We start from the raw sequence: 16,664 nt of genomic DNA, 5'->3' as shown, positions 1-16,664 counted from the left end.
TCAAACTCCTCCTGGCCAGCTAACCCTCCCTGAAGGACCGGTGTGAGCCCAGCCCCGTAGAAGCCGGATGGAGAGTGGGGCCAGGTGCACCTTGCTCCAGCGAGATGTCTACATGGGAAGGCCAAACGAGCACAGCCAGGAAAGAGGTCTAAGGACAAGGAACACCCCTCTCTCTACCCCTTCTTCCCCCATCATCAATCATCCCTGCCCTTCTATACAGGAAACTAAGGATTTGGCATCTTCAGCAAAGTCCTGGGGTCCCCAAAGGTTGTCCCTAAGGTGTCTTACACGATGCCACTTAGACTCCTGCGATGGAGACCTCAATGATAAGTCACTAGCAGGGGAAATTCACGCAGCACTGAAATTCATCGCAGACCAGGAGGCCACACCTACTCAGGCGGAAAAAGCAAAGGACAAAGGGATTCAGGGGCCAAAAGGGCGAGAATAGTTAGTACATGTGTGTGGGAGCCAAATCCAGATGTGTGCGGCCCTTGGATCGGGCGCTGCAGGGGCCTCCACAAGGAGAAAACAGAGCCTGGGAATCCAGACCAGTGGCCAGAAGGAATGACCAGAAATGAAACTACTCAGGCACGAAAATGTAAAAGCTAAAAATCTAAAACACTCAGTCAAACGTCCAGGAGGACAGGAGATAAAAATAAGCTCTCAGTTTCCCTGGGCCAAAAGGTCTGGAAGTGGTGTGGCTATACTGCCTCAGTTTCTCCTGAGAAGCTCCAATTGCCCAGCAATCAGAACCCCCACACAACCCATGCTGCAGAAGTCCTGGCACCATTAAAGAATTCAGAGGCCGGACATGGTGGCTCACACCTGTAATCCCAGCACTTTGGGAGGCCGAGGTGGGCAGATCACAAGGTCAGGAGTTTGAGACCATCCGGGCCAACGCGGTGAAACCCCACCTCTACTAAAATACAAAAATCAGCTGGGCGTGGTGACGCTGGTCTGTAGTCCCAGCTATTTGGGAGGCTGAGGCAAGAGGATTGCTTGAACCCAGGAGCTGGAGGTGGCAGTGAGCTGAGATCGTGCCACTACACTCCAGCCTGGCAACAGAGAAGACTCAGTCTCAAAAAAAAAAAAAAAAAAAAACAAAGTGAGACTGGGTGTGGTGGCAAATGCCTATAATCCCAGCACTTTGGGAGGCTGAGGCAGGCAGATCACCTGAAGCCAAGAGTTCGGGACCAGCCTGACCAACACAGAACCCCGTCTCTAGTACAAATACAAAAGTTAGCCAGGCATAATGGCATGCGCCTGTAGTCCCAGCTACTTGGGAGACTGAGGCACGAGAATCACTTGAACCAGGAGACGGAGATTGCAGTGAGCCGAGATCACTGCACTCCAACCTGAGTGACAGAGTGAGACCCTGTCTCAAAAAAAAAAAAAAAAAAAAAGAAAGAAAGAATAACTATATATGCATATGGCCGGGCATGGTGGCTCACTGCTGTAATTCCAGCACTGTGGAAAGCTAAGGCGAGCGGATCACCTGGATTCAGGAGTTTGAGACCAGCCTGGCGAACATAGTGAAACTCCATCTCTACAAAAACACAAAAATTAGCTGGGCATGGTGGTGGGTGCCTGTAATCACAGCTACTTGGGAGGCGGAAGCAGGAGAATCACTTGAACCCAGCAGGCGGAGGTTGCAGTGAGCCAAGAGCGCACCACAGCTCTCCAGCCTGGGCAATAAAACAAAACTCTGTCTCTGGCCGGGCGCGGTGGCTCAAGCCTGTAATCCCAGCACTTTGGGAGGCCGAGGCGGGTGGATCATGAGGTCAGGAGATCGAGACTATCCTGGCTAACATGGTGAAACCCCGTCTCTACTAAAAATACAAAAAACTAGCCGGGCGTGGTGGCGGGCGCCTGTAGTCTCAGCTACTTGGGAGGCTGAGGCGGGAGAATGGCGTGAACCCGGGAGGCGGAGCTTGCAGTGAGCCGAGATCACGCCACTGCACTCCAGCCTGGGAGACACAGCGAGACTCCGTCTCAAAAAAAAAAAACAAAAAACACTCTGTCTCAAAAAAAAAATGTGGCCGGGCGCGGTGGCTCAAGCCTGTAATCCCAGCACTTTGGGAGGCCTAGACAGGCGGATCACGAGGTCAGGATATCGAGACCATCCTGGTTAACACGGTGAAACCCCGTCTCTACTAAAAAATACAAAAAATTAGCCGGGCGCGGTGGTGGGCGCCTGTAGTCCCAGCTACTCGGGAGGCTGAGGCAGGAGAATGGCGTGAACCCGGGAGGCGGAGCTTGCAGTGAGCTGAGATCCGGCCACTGCACTCCAGCCCGGGCGACAGAGCGAGACTCTGTCTCAAAAAAAAAAAAAAAAAAAAAGTATATATATACACACACACACACACACACACACACACACACACACACACACATATGCATGTTAATCCATGCATAGAGATTACCCAAAAGAAAACATGAACAAACTGCTGTCAGCACAGTCAGTAGCTCTCTCTGATGGCATGTGATGAGGAACTTACACTTTCCATATCACAGATGTCTGGCGCTTTTTATTTATTTTTTACAATAGCCATCTATTACTTTTTATATTCAGATTTTTAAAGAAAAACTTCCAAGAAAAAAAAAAACCTAAATCAGAAAAATACCCATGAAATAAATACCCACAGGAGATGCCCAGGAAGTGTCTCTGTGGAAATAAAACAGAAAGATCAAAGGATGTGAGGACTACCATGTTCTCATTACTTTCAACTTCATCAAAATTATCATCTAAAATAGAAACATCTGCTGATGTTCAAATGTGGAACCAGACTGCTTGAGGAAGAGGTCTGGTCTCTTCTTTCACGCCACCCCTAGCTTTTGTCTTTAAAGCACTGCGGTGACCAGCCCCAGGCACGGCAGGTTGCTAACAGGCAATGGGATCCCTTGGAAATCTGTTTGTTGGAATTATGGTGGTTGTTTTCACCCTGCCTGAGAAACCAGCATTATATTTACGTTTGGCCCCAGGATATCTGCTATTTTGTTTTTTGGGGCTTGGGGAAATTTGTTCATGGACACATTTCAGCAGCAGACGAACATGGGCGTCATGTTATGGCAGGGGCTTAGGCAGAACAGCAGCAATGGGCAGGATGGCTTCGGCAGAGCCAGCCCGTTTACTATGCGTGAACTACAAAACCAAATGTTTCCCTCGGTGGTCTATAAGAAAACCTCCCCCATCTGACCTGATGGTGCAGGGCACTCATCTGTGAACCCTAAAATTACATATGTGGTGGTCTTAGAGAATGAGTGGAAATGGGTTCCTCGTGAGGCGACCGCACTTCTCCAATGCTGACTGCTCTGTGGCATTTTACTTGCAATATAATTAAGTAGCAAAGCCCTGCCCTACATTTAAAAGGGAATACATTTCAGAAACTAAATCATATAATGGTGATAAATTACAATGTCTTCTCAGTTCTACCTACAAGGTACAAGAGCCAAATTGTTACCAAGTATTATTCTTAGCACTGGAAATTACGCATGATTTTATTGGCTGAAATCTCCCCCTTTATTTTCATTCACTTGAAAACCGCTGGCCTGGTGCAGTGGCTCACGCCTGTAATCCCAGCACTTTGGGAGGCCAAGGTGGGCGGATCACGAGGTCAGGAGATCGAGACCATCCTGGCTAATATGGTGAAACCCCGTCCCTACTAAAAATACAAAAAATTAGCCGGGAGTGGTGGCAGGCGCCTGTAGTCCCAGCTACTTGGGAGGCTGAGGCAGGAGAATGGTGTGAACCTGATAGGCGGAGCTTGCAGTGAGCCGAGATCACGCCACTGCACTCCAGCCTTGGCTGCAGAGCAAGAATCCGTCTCCAAAAAAAAAAGAAAAAAAAGAAAACCACTTAAGAGCACCTACACAGAGGACCTAAAAGCATCCAGGACAGTTCTCTACCTTAAGGGGCCCTCTAACCCCACAGGGATGTGTGGTGTCTACACTGCAAGCTTGCAAATACTATCCTATGTATTAATTAGATGGATGTTTGTCAAGCTCTTCTGACCATGTCTCCATGGGACAATGTGACCCAGCAAAAATATACACATACAGTAACTGCATCAAGTGTTACAAATCCATCCTGACCCATGCTCCCTATGGAACACCAATAACCCCATTTTTTTTTTTTTTTTTTAAGATGGAGTCTGGCTCTGTCACCCAGGCTGGAGTGCAGTGGCACAATCTCAGCTCACTGCAACCTCCGCCTCCCAAGTTCAAGCAATTCTCCTGCCTCAGCCTCCCGAGTAGCTGGGACTACAGGCGCATGCCGCCATGCCCAGTTAATTTTCATATTTTTTGTAGAGATGGGGTTTCACTATGTTGGCCAGGCTAGTCTCAAACTCCTGAGCTGGTGGTCCATCCACCTTGGCCTCCCAAAGTGCTGGGATTACAGGCGTGAACCACTTGCCCAGTCCCTATTCTTTTGTTTAGGCTGGCCCAGGCCCACTGGATGGATGTCCTGCGCCACCACTGGGTCTGCTGTTATCAGCTATATATGCAACACTGAGCACGATGAGTGACACTGTGTGGAGAGGGCAAGAGGAGTCCCCACAACAGGGGCACGCAAAGGCCAAGAGTGGGCAGGGAGATGCAGAATCCACACCTGCCCAGTGTCATTCGTGACAGGCCCTCTCCACCACCACAGCAGAGGACTTACTGATGACTACCTCCAAATACTAACAGCGCTGAATGCACCAAGTCGGATCCAAACTCCGGGCATCTGGCAGAGAACAACATAGTTCCTACCTGGTGGAGTGGACAGCAGAGTGACAGAAACAGCCAAACACAAAACAATGTCACATAGGAAGTGGAAGAGTTATTTAAAAAAAAGTATTCAGGGCCAGGTGCGGTGGCTCATGCCTGTAATCCCAGTACTTGGGGAGGCCGAGGCAGGTGGATCACCTGAGGTCAGGAGTTTGAGACCAGCCTGGCCAACATGGTGAAACCTCATTTCTAGTAAAAATACAAACATTAGCTGGCACGGTGGCGGGCGCCCGTAATCCCAGTTACTTGGTGTGGAGGCTGGGGCAGGGGAATCGCTTCAACCCAGGAGGCGGAGGATGCAGTGAGCTGAGATTGTGCCACTGCACTCCGGCCTGGGCGACAGAGCGAGACTCCGTCTCAACAACAACAACAACAAAAATTAGCCGAGCGTGGTGGTGCACACCTGTAATCCCAGCTACTCCAGAGGCTGAGGCGGGAAAATCGAAATCGCTTCAACCCAGGAAGCGGAGGTTGCAGTGAGCCAAGATCGCACCATTGCACTCCAGCCTGGGCAACAAGAACAAAACTCCATCTCCCCTCCCCCAAAAAATAAAAATAAAAAAAGTACTCAGGGTGGGCACGGTGGCTCACACCTGTAATCCCAGCACTTTGGGAGGTTCAGACAGGTAGATCACTTGAGGCCAGGAATTTGAGGCCAGCCTAGCCAACGCGGTGAAACCTCGTTTCTATTAAAAATACAAAAATTAGCTGGCATGCAGCAGTAGTCCCAGCTACCTGGAAGACTGAGGTGGGAAGGTCCAGACTGCCATGAGCTATGACTGCACCACTGCACTCCCCACTGGGTGACAGAGCAAGACCTTGTCTCAAAGAGAAAAAAAAAAAAAGACACAATGCCACATAGACGGTGGGAGTGCTATAAATCTAATCAAGGAGGGTTCGCAGGGTTAACAGATGACAGGTACTCCGTCTATGGTGGCCTGGGACATCTTAGTGATGATGTCTGAGCGGAGATCTGTAGTGACATGGGCATCATGTGGTTATTTACCACAGAGGAGCAGCAAGTGCAGAGGCCCTGGGGTGGGACTGTGCTTGGCATATTCCAAAGCACAGCAAGTCAGCCAGTGTGGCTGGAGCAGGGAGGGTGGGAAAACACTCCATTTCTTTCTTTCTTTCTTTCTTTTTTAAGATGAAGTTTCACTCTTCTTGCCCAGGCTAGAGTGCAATGGTGCGATCTCGGCTCACTGCAACCTCTACCTCCTGGGTTCAAGCGATTCTCCTGCCTCAGCCTTCAAGTATCTGGGATTGCAGGCACGAGCCAACACACCCAGCTAATTTTGTATTTTTAGTAGACTGGGTTTCTCCATGTTGGTCAGGCTGGTCTCAAACTCCTGACCTCAGCTGATCCACCCGCCTCAGCCTCCCAAAGTGCTGGGATTACAGGCGTGAGCCACGGCGCCCGGCCCACACTTCGTTTCTCTACACTCTCACACAGCACTTTTGACACCAACTCAGAGAAAACCAACTCAGAGAAAATACTCTCACAACAGAGAACACTTCTGTGACCAGACGCATGGGTCTTTTCCAAGTAATTCTCCAAGTCTCCAAACACCAGCTGGGTGTCCTATAATTTAACTCAATTCAGACCCTATCTCCCACAAGTTAAGGACTTTATCGGCCAGATGCAGTGGGCTCGCCTAACCACGGCGCTTAGGGAGGACTGCTTGAGGCCAAGAGTCTGAAACCAGCCTGGGAAGCATAGCACTCTGTCTTAACAAAAAAATGTAAAAATTAGCTAAGCCTGGCAGTGGTGCGCACCTGTAGTCCCAGCTACTCAGGAGCATGACATGAGCCCAGGAGCTGGACGCTGCCGTGAGCTATGACTGCACCACTGCACTCCAGCCTGGTTGAGAGAGTGACACTCTGTCTCTAAAAGGAAAAGAAGACCTGCCCCACAAGACTGCTCCCACTACAAATGCCATTTGCACATCCCAGGGTCCAGTGCTTCTGCCTAGCCACCTATAAACTGGGAATTCCCACAGCCCCCTCCTCAATTTGATTGATTTGCTAAAGCAGCGCCCAGAACTAAGGCAGGCACTTCACTTCCCATTAATGGTTTATTATAATGGATACGACTCGCAGTCAACCAGATGGAAGAGATGCAGAGTTTCACCATCCCCTCTGCGCATGCCACCCTCTAACCACTTGGTCTTTCTGGTGACCAGCCCCATCCTGGGCTATCTAGGAGCCCCACCCTAAATCACCTCCTAAGCATAAACTCAGCTGTGATCAAAAGGGGCTCATTATGAATTTTAAAAGACTCCCCTATCACTCCTATGACATGTGGCACAAAGACCAAATATATTTCATATCATACCTCAGAGGACAAGTGGGTGCGGCTGCAAGTGGGGTGTAGGGGAGAAGTCATAGGCCTTGAGGGCCACAGTAAAGGGGCTCCAGGAGCATCCAATGCAGTGGGGAGGTGCTAGAATGTTCCAGGCACAGGAGTGGCACGGTCTGATGACTTTAATTTCTCTGGACATGCTGATGGAATGGATGTGCAGGTGAGGGCAAGAGAAGAGGCAAGGGTGAGCACCAGGGTCTCGGCTGGGACGTGCTGTTAGAAACGTAGAGGGGGCCGGGTGCAGTGAATCAAGCCTGTAATCCCAGCACTTTGGGAGGCTGAGGCAGGCGGATCACCTGAGGTTGGGAGTTTGAGATCAGCCTGACCAACACAGAGAAATCTCGTCTCTACTAAAAATACAAAATTAGCTGGGGGTAGTGGCACATGTCTGTAATCCAAGCTACTCGGGAGGCTGAGGCAGGAGGATCACTTGAAGCCAGGAGGCGGAGGTTGTGGTAAGCCAAGACCATGCCATTGCACTCTAGCCTGGGTAACAAGAGCCAAACTCCGCCTCAAAAAAAGAAAGAAATATAAAAAGGGGCCGGGTGTGGTGGCTCACGCCCATAATCCCAGCACTTTGGGAGGCTGAAGTAGGCAGATCCTTTGAGCCAAGGGGTTCAGGACCAGCCTGGGAGATAACAGCAAGACCTCCACTTCTAAGAAAGTCAAACCTAAAACACAAATTTTTAAATAAACATAAAAAGACCCCCCTTCCTCGAGGCTGACCAAGCCCTAGAGCAAGGCTTGGCAAAGCCAAGCAGGGCCAGGGTTCAACCCCTGGTTCCTGAGGTGGGGGGTGGAGGTCAGGGAGATTCTGGGGGGAAAACGGAATTCTGAGTTCAAAGAGGTTAAGTCATGCAGAAGAGAATCCCACCTCAAGTCTCGCTGACTCCAGGGCCTGAGTAACTGATTCAGGCCGAGGATCAAAAGGGATAGGATGAGAACCTTGAAGATCGAGGAAGGGCAGAGCCAAGAGGAAGGGCAAGCCAAGAGCCACTCCCACAGGCGGGAGCACTCAGGAGATGCCTCCAGGAGGTGGGGAAGGCCTTCCGGTGCCCAGCCAGTCCAGGCTGTGCCAGAATCACATTTGATCATCACAGGGCCAGTTTCAGCTCCCTGGGCACAATGAGACATCCACTGTGCCCCTTTACTGGGACTTTCGGGGCAAGCTGGGTCGCATACAGCAGACCCTCCCCCTCAAGTCTCCCACTGGAACAGGTGAGCAGCAACTGTCACATCAGCCACCTGCTTCCTGAGCCACTGGGGCATGACTTGTCAGTGGCCAACAGAAAACCTAAAAAACCCCCAAGAGCTAGCACAGCAGATCACGCCTGTAATTACAGCTAGTCAGGAGGTGGAGGCCGGAGGATCACTTGAGTCCAGGAGTTAAAGGTCAGCCTGGGCAACACAGCAAGTCTCCGTCTCTAAAAAAATAAAAAGTGGGGGGGAAAAAAAAAGCACCTCAAAGAACCATTTTAAAGTCGTTCGCCACTAAAAATGGGGCTCGTGCTCCTCTATCACACTCACAGCTGGCTGCACGCAGGGCAAAACGGTTCACAGTGACAAGTGTCCACATACATAGATGAAGCTATGTCCCTTTAGGGAGGTAACAGAGTCCCCAAGAGTAAAGCTCTGGAAACCAGTCTGGGACTTAAAAAAAATTTGAGGCCGGGCGCGGTGGCTCATGCCCATAATCCCAACACTTTGGGAGGCCAAGGCAGGTGGATCACCTGAGGTCGGGAGTTCGAGACTAGCCTGACCAACATGGAGAAACCCTGTCTCTACTAAAAATACAAAATTAGCCGGGCGTGGTGGCGCATGCCTGTAATCCCAGCTACTCAGGAGGCTGAGGCAGGAGAATCGCTTGAACCTGGGAGGCGGAGGTTGAGGTGAGCCAAGCTCACGCCATTGCACTCCAGCCTGGATGACAAGAGCGAAACTCTGTCTCAAAAAAAAAAAAAAAAAAAAAAAAAATTGAAAGGGGCCAGGGATGGTTTCCACCCTGCTAACATTTAACTGTTTTCTAAAGAAGGCCCTCTTCCGTCCGAGCGCGGTGGCTCATGCCTGTAATCCCAGCACTTTGGGAGGCCGAGGAGGGTGATTCACGAGGTCAGGAGATCGAGACCATCCTGGCTAACATGGTGAAACCCCGTCTCTACTAAAAATACAAAAAAATAATTAGCCGGGCTTGGTGGTGGGCGCCTGTAGTCCCAGTTACTCGGGAGGCTGAGGCAGGAGAATGGTGTGAACCCAGGAGGCGGAGCTTGCAGTGAGCCGAGATCGCATCACTGCACTCCAGCCTGGGCGACAGAGCGAGATTCCGTCTCAAAAAAAAAGAAAAAAAAAAAAGAAAGCCCCCTTCCCTGAGGGAATTGGAGGGAAATCAATGCACCCCTTCTCTCTGCCCTGTAACAACAAACCCAGCTACACTTGGCACTTCCATCCAGGCCCTTTCCCATATATGAAGAAGAGTTGAGGCCACAATTCACATGCCCGTCAATCCCACACCCTGAAAAATTAATCTCCTCAGGATGCAGTTAACAGAAAACTTCAATCAAGAAATCACTGGGCATACTAATGAGTCTGCTATGTCTCCTTAGGGTTGACACCTATGAGGGTGGCAGCACCTGAAGCTCCTCCATTCAGCCTCAGGCTTCATTCTGACCTGTTCCCTCTCATACCTTCCCCCAGTATTAGAGCAGCTGTTATCCTTCCCACCCGGGTTTTTTTTTGTTTTGTTTTGTTTTTTTTATTAAAGAGACGGAGTCTTGCTCTGTTACCCAGACTGGAGTGCAGTGGCACAATCTCCGCTCCCCGCAACCTCGGCCTCCCAGGTTCAAGCAATTCTCCTGCCTCACTCTCCCAAGTAGCTAGGACTACAGGCACATGCCACCACGCCCGCCTACTTTCTTTTGTATTTTCGTAGAGACAGGGTTTCACCGTGTTGCCCAGGCTGGTCTTAAACTCCTGAGCTCAGGCAATCCACCCGCCTTAGGTTCCCAAAGTGCTAGGATTACAGGCATTAGCCACTGCACCCAGCCCAACCCATCAGGCTTTTTAAAGATAGGGTCTTGTTCCATAACCCAGGTTGGAGTGCAGTGGTGCAATCACAGCTTACTGCAGCCTCCACCTCCTGGGCTTGATCCTCCCACCTCAACCTCCCAAGTAGCTGGGACTACAGGCGTGCAACACCACGCCCGGCTAATTTTTTAACTTTTTTGCAGAGATGGGGTTTTGCCATGCTGCCCAGGCTGGTCTTGGACTCCTGGGATCAAGTGATTTGCCCTGTTTGGCCTCCCAAAGTGTGGGGATTACAGGCATGAGCCACCACACTTGGCTGAACATCTGATATTTTTAAAAACCTGGCCAGGCGCAGTGGCTCATGTCTGTAATCCTGCACTTTGGGAGGCTGAGGAAGGTGGATCACCTGAGGTCAGAAGTTCAAGATCAGCCTGGTCAACATGATGAAACTCCATCCCTACTAAATATACAAAAAATTAGCCGGATGTGGTGGCGGGCGCCTGTGATCCCAGCTACTCGGGAGGCTGAGGCAGGAGAATCGCTTGAACCCAGGAAGCGGATGTTGCAGTGAGCCAAGATCGCGCCATTGCACTCCAGCCTGGGCAACAAGAGGGAAACTTCACCTCAAAAAAAAAAAACAAGGCCGGGCGCGGTGGCTCAAGCCTGTAATCCCAGCACTTTGGGAGGCCGAGGCGGGTGGATCACGAGGTCAGGAGATTGAGACTATCCTGGCTAACATGGTGAAACCCCGTCTCTACTAAAAATACAAAAAACTAGCCGGGCGTGGTGGTAGGCGCCTGTAGTCTCAGCTACTTGGGAGGCTGAGGCGGGAGAATGGCGTGAACCCAGGAGGCGGAGCTTGCAGTGAGCCGAGATCACGCCACTGCACTCCAGCCTGGGAGACACAGCGAGACTCCGTCTCAAAAAAACAAAACAAAAGAAAACAAAACAAAAAAAAACCCATGCCATTAAAGACACTCTCCCCTTTCCAATGCCTTATGGTGAAATTTCAAAGCATGGTTTTCTTCACCACGTAACATTCTGGCCAATGACAGACCAAATATAAAATAGTCTCATAAGATTATACCTTCCTCTTTGAATTGTCTAGTTAGAAAAATTTATTAAAGATCATAATACTGTATTTTTCCCATATGTTTTCTATGTTTAGATATATTTAGATACACAAACACCATCGGGTCACAATTGCCTACAATAATCAGTACAGGGACATGCTGTACTGGTTTACAGCCTGGGAGCAACAGGCTATACCACAGAGCCTACATGTGGATGAGGCGCCACCATCCAGATGTGTGTAGCACACTCTACAATCTTCACACAACCACAAAATCATCTCACAACACATTCCTCAGAATGTATCCCTGCTGTTAACGCGCAACCATTAAGGACAAAATGGAGGAGCTAATTCCTTTGCTACCACTTTGAAACATATAGAACTGGCCGGGCGCGGTGGCTCAAGTCTGTAATCCCAGCACTTTGGGAGGCCGAGACGGGCGGATCACGAGGTCAGGAGGTCGAGACCATCCTGGCTAACACGGTGAAACCCTGTCTCTACTAAAAATACAAGAAAATTAGCCGGGCGAGGTGGTGGGCGCTTGTAGTCCCAGTTACTCGGGAGGCTGAGGCAGGAGAATGGCGTGAACCCGGGGGGGCGGAGCTTGCAGTGAGCCCAGATCGCGCCACTGCACTCCAGCCTGGGGCACAGAGCAAGACTCCGTCTCAAAAAAAAAAAAAAAAAGAAACATATAGAACTTCTTACGAGAGGAAAAAATATATTATCTATGTCATCCCACCAGGCTGTTGCAGAAATCCCGATAAATGATGAGACCTAACAACTGTTTAGCACTACATGCCAGGCACCATCCTAAGCACTTCGCATTTGTCACTGGTTGTTGAACTCTTGCAGCAATCCTACAACCTGGGTACTAATACTGCCCCGCTTTGCAAATCAAGAGTGGGATGTGAGCTACTGAGAACAGGACCCTTGTCTGCCCATTCCCCACGGAACACCCAGCTCCCCAGCAGTGCCTGGCACATGGCAGGCACTAAATGCATGCTTGTTTGCCACATAAATGGGGCAGAGTGACTGGGTCATTTCTTGCACAACTCCAGGGGGCGCCATTCACATTGTGTTCTGTCTATAGGCACCATGAATGGGTCCCTCTGTGCCATGGCAGCCTTGATGACCTAGGGACGGAAAAAGACAAACCCAGGAGTCAAACCCAGGCAGTTGACTTGACAGCGCTTGTGAAAGAAAATAACCCTAGGCCTCTGTTTCCTTACTGATAGAAAGTTCCACCGATGGAACTGATAGAAAGTTTCCTTACTGATAGAAAGTTCCACTGGCCGGACACGGTGGCTCACTCCTGTAATCCCAGCACTTTGGGAGGCTGAGGTGGGAAGATCACAAGAGGCCAGGAGTTCGAGACCAGCCTGGCCAACATGGTGAAACCCAGTCTCTACTAAAAATACAAAAATTAGCTGGGCGTGGTGGTGCACATCTGTAGTGCCAGCCACTCGAGAGGCTGAGGCATGAGAATCGCTTGAGACTGGGAGGCGGCAGCTGCAGTGAGTCAAGATCGCGCCACTATACTCCAGCCTGGGCGACAGAACGACTCTGTCTCAAAAAAAAAAAAAAAAAAAAAAAAAAGGGCCGGGCACAGTGGCTCATGCTTGTAATCCCAGTACTTCGGGAGGCCAAGGTGGGTGGATCAGTTGAGGTCAGGAATTCAAAACCAGCTTGGCCAACATGGTAAAACCCCGTCTCTACTAAAAATACAAAACTTAGTTGGGTGTGGTGGCACACACCTGTGATCTCAGCTACTCAGGAGGCTGAGTCAGAAGAATTGCTCGAACCCAGGAGGTAGAGGTTACAGTGAGATGAGATCGTGCCATTGCACTCCAGCCTGGGCAACAAAAGTAAGACTCTATCTCAAAAAAAAAAAAAAAAAGAAAGTTCCACTAGACATCTGCCCAAAACCCTAGTCCCTCCCATGCTCCCACCTCCCATAAACAGCCAAGACATGGATTTGGTCTAAGGTTATTTCCAGGTGTTTTGAGGGTCCCCAAGGAGAAGCAAAGGTATGCAAATAAATTGTAAATAAATACACATATGTTGGAATGCTCCTCACTGACAAAAAGTTTGGAGACCACTGCATTGCCCTGTATCACCCTACCTCTGATGATACCACCTCCCCTGCTCAAAAGCCTGCACCATCAACATTTACATCTCCTAAAGGGCTGGACACAAAATGATTTTAGGTGGCCCATGCAAAACCATTTATTACTTTCCTAACTAGGTATGCATTAATTTTTATTTCTTTTTTTAGACAGGGTCTCGCTTCGTCACCCAGGCTGGAGTGCAGTGGCTCAATCACGGCTCACTGCAGCCTGGACCTCCTGCCCCAGACTCTCAAGGAGCTTGGGACTACAGGGGCATTGCACTTCAGCCCAGGTGACAGAACAAGACTCCATCTCAAAAAAAAAAAAAAAAAAAAAATCGAGTGTTCACTATGCATCAGGTGCTGCAGTGTGTCAGCGGCTTCCCATGTGACCTCATTCAACCCTCACAAGAAGCCTGTGAAGTTTCAGGCATCCTCGTCCTACCTGTTTCACAAGTGGGGGCCCTACTGCTAAGCGCCTCATTTGAGGTTAAGCTAGGATTTCAAGAGCTGGGTGTGAATTCAGGAGGTCTGATTCCAGAATGGGTACTCCTTACCACCGCCCCACGCTAACCACCACCCCCCACACTTTGTAGGGGAGAGGAAGACAACTGAGGTTCGGGAAACAATGGCTTGGAAAGTTCAAAAACTGTTAAAATAACTAACCTGTATCCCTTACAACCCATGCCCAGTTCTGCACCAAGCTTTTTTTTCTCCTTTTTCTCTTTTTTTTTTTTTTTTTTTTGAGACATTCTTACTCTAGTACCCAGGCTGGAATGCAGGGGCGCAAGAATGGTTCACTGCAGCCTCCACGTCTCTGGTTCAAGCAATCCTCCCACCTCAGCCTCCTGAGTAGCTAGGACCACCGGCACATGCCACCACACCCAGCTAATTTTTATATATTTTGTAGAGATGAGGTCTCACTATGTTGCCCAAGTTAGTCTCAAATTCCTGGGCTCAAGCAATTCCCCCACCTCAGCCTTCCAAATTGCTGGGATGTCAGGTGTAAGCCACTGCACCCCACCCTGCACCAAGCCTTTTACACAGATGGTCACGTGATCTTCCACAGGACCCCGCCCCCCTCATTCAATCCACAGAATTTCTCTAAAGACCTACTATGTGTCAGGCCCAGAGTACTCTGGGGTCAGCCAGGCAGACACAACCCCAGCTCTCACGGTGCTGGGGGTGACAGCTACACCGGAAAGGACCAAGGTGATGCGTGAGTATAGCTGAGGGGAACAATGGCTAGTCCCAGGTGGCCAGGGAAAGTCAAAATACACTCCTGGCGCGGTGGCTCACACATGTAGTCCTAGCACTTTGGGAGGCCGAGGTGGGTGGATCACCTGAGGTCAGGAGTTTGAGACCAGCCTGGCCAACATGGTAAAACACCATATTTACTAAAAATACAAAAATTAGCCAGGCGTGGTGGCGGGCACCTGTAGTCCCAGCTACTCAGGAGGCTAAGGCAGGAGAATCGCTTGAACCCAGGAGGCAGAGGTTACAGTGAGCGGAGATCGGGACACTGAACTTCAGCCTGGGCGACAGGCAAGACTCTGTCTCAAAAACAAAATGCAATCCTACATATATCCTCCCTGATTTTGAGGGCCCCTCTTTCAGGCAGCCCCCGTGATCTCTGGCTACCACCGATCCCCTGCCTGTCCGCTGTGTCCCTCTCACAGCGCAGGTCAAGAGCATTAAATGACAGGCCAAGAGTGTTTGTTCCCACGTTGACCACCCGATCCCCTCCAAGACTGCAGAGGTTCCAGGATCCAACCCCCCGACCATCCAACACTTAGTAGGACCTCAAGAAGTTATTTGCTGAACAATGAGGGAGACTGAACCAGACAGTAACAACAGTGCTTCCCACTTGCCAGGAACCATTTTACAGGCTTTTACCAACTGCATTTGGGAGATTACCCCCTTTCACAAAGGAGCTTTCACAAAGGAGGAAAACTAAGAGGTTCAGAGAGGTTAAGCACTTCCCTAAAGTGACAGTGTGCTAAGTGACTGACAGCACCAGGAATCAAGCTTAATGCACCCTATCAATCCAAACTGAAAACTTGTTTCAAATTCCTGCCAAGTGGCTTTTCCGCTTACTCCCTTTCTACTTTCCCCAAGGAGACACTGACCAAAAAAAAAAAAAAAAAAAAAATCAAGACTGGTGTCTTCAAGATCCGGACAAAACACTCGCCTAAAAGGTCCACGTTGAAAATAAAAGCCTTAATCCGAAAAACCAATTGGGAAGGAGGAAAAAGGATGCAAAAGAAAAGCAATGCTTTTACACAGCAAAGGATTTCCACCGTGCTCCCTTACTTGCCGCCGACCCCATCCCCAACCCCAATTCCGGGCAAACATTTTGAAGTCACTAACTGAAAGTCATTGGGGGAGTCCTTTACCTTTCCTTGAAAATCTGGAATGACGCGTTTTTAAGACAATTTGAGGTCGGCTAGCCCAAGGGGGCCGCTAATGCCCGTGTCCGGCCGACGCCGGACATATCTGGAGGTTTGGCTACTGAGCCCAGATCGTAGCTTCGCCAAAAAGGCAACATTCGGGTCGGACCCCTTAACACGCAGCCAGAAAAGCCCCAACGCCTGCCTATTGTTGGAGCCGCTGCAATTGGGAGGGCTACTGTAGGGGTGCCGGGCGAGGGGGGCGAGCTTTGTCCGGCGACCCCGGCGAGAGCGCGCGCAGAGAGGATCGCGCGGCCTCCACGCGGCCCGGGCCCCCCACCCACCCCGCCGCTCCGCGGGGACCGCCGCTGCAGCGGCCTCGCGACGCTGTGGCCTTCCCCACTAGCGCGGCTGCCGGCGGCGCTTCTTGACCCTCGGGCGCCGCCGTACCCCGGTCCCGCACAGGGCGCGCCGGCGGCCCCCTCCCCCCTCGGCGCCCCGGCTCCATTCAAACCGCCCTCCCTGGCCCCGCGCCGCGCTGCCCCCGCGGCCCGCGTTCCTTACCGGGAGCCGCCGGCGCCGTCGCCTTCCCGGCGCCGCCCCCGCCCCTCCGCGCGGGGCCGGGGGCAGAGTGGGCGTCTCGCTTCTCCTCACGAAACAAAGAAGCCGCCGCAGCCGCCAAGCGAGGGGAAGCCTCGCGCGCGCGCCCGACTGCCTCGGCCACCGCCCCCCCTTCACACACACGCGCGCCGCCCGCGCCCCCGCTACGCGCGCGCTCGCCGGCTCCCCTCCCCCTCAGCACCGCGGCGGCCTCTCCAGCTTCCGCCGCCTGCCCAGCCTTGTGCGCGCGCCAGCCCGCCCTTCCTCTCCCCCCGCGCGTGCGCGCCCGCTCCTGGGCTGACAGAGGTGGGCGTGGTCCGGAGGAAGCACGCGCGTCCCGTG

At 51.2% G+C, this 16,664-nt stretch overlaps 1 protein-coding gene across 12 annotated transcripts in view; it reads right to left on the bottom strand.

The window, feature by feature from the left end:
* LOC105473733 (SWI/SNF related BAF chromatin remodeling complex subunit ATPase 4) overlaps window positions 1-16,432 on the bottom strand; it is a 103,437-nt gene extending 87,005 nt beyond the window's left edge. For 6 of the 12 annotated variants that reach the window (XM_071085889.1, XM_071085891.1, XM_071085896.1 and 3 more), the window contains exon 1: window positions 16,287-16,432. The gene's annotated coding sequence lies outside the window, so the exon portion shown is untranslated. Of the gene's footprint in view, window positions 1-15,728; window positions 16,019-16,286 lie in introns of those variants that run through there. The other 6 variants (XM_011727710.3, XM_024789623.2, XM_071085892.1 and 3 more) reach the window with 4 other exon arrangements.
* Between the last annotated feature and the right edge of the window lie 232 nt (window positions 16,433-16,664).

The sequence above is a fragment of the Macaca nemestrina genome, chromosome 20 (assembly GCF_043159975.1).
Source record: "Macaca nemestrina isolate mMacNem1 chromosome 20, mMacNem.hap1, whole genome shotgun sequence".
Taxonomy (NCBI): Eukaryota; Metazoa; Chordata; class Mammalia; order Primates; family Cercopithecidae; genus Macaca; species Macaca nemestrina.
The sequence above is the reverse complement of the archived record's forward strand: the minus strand, read 5'-3'. Positions and strand labels throughout refer to the sequence as shown.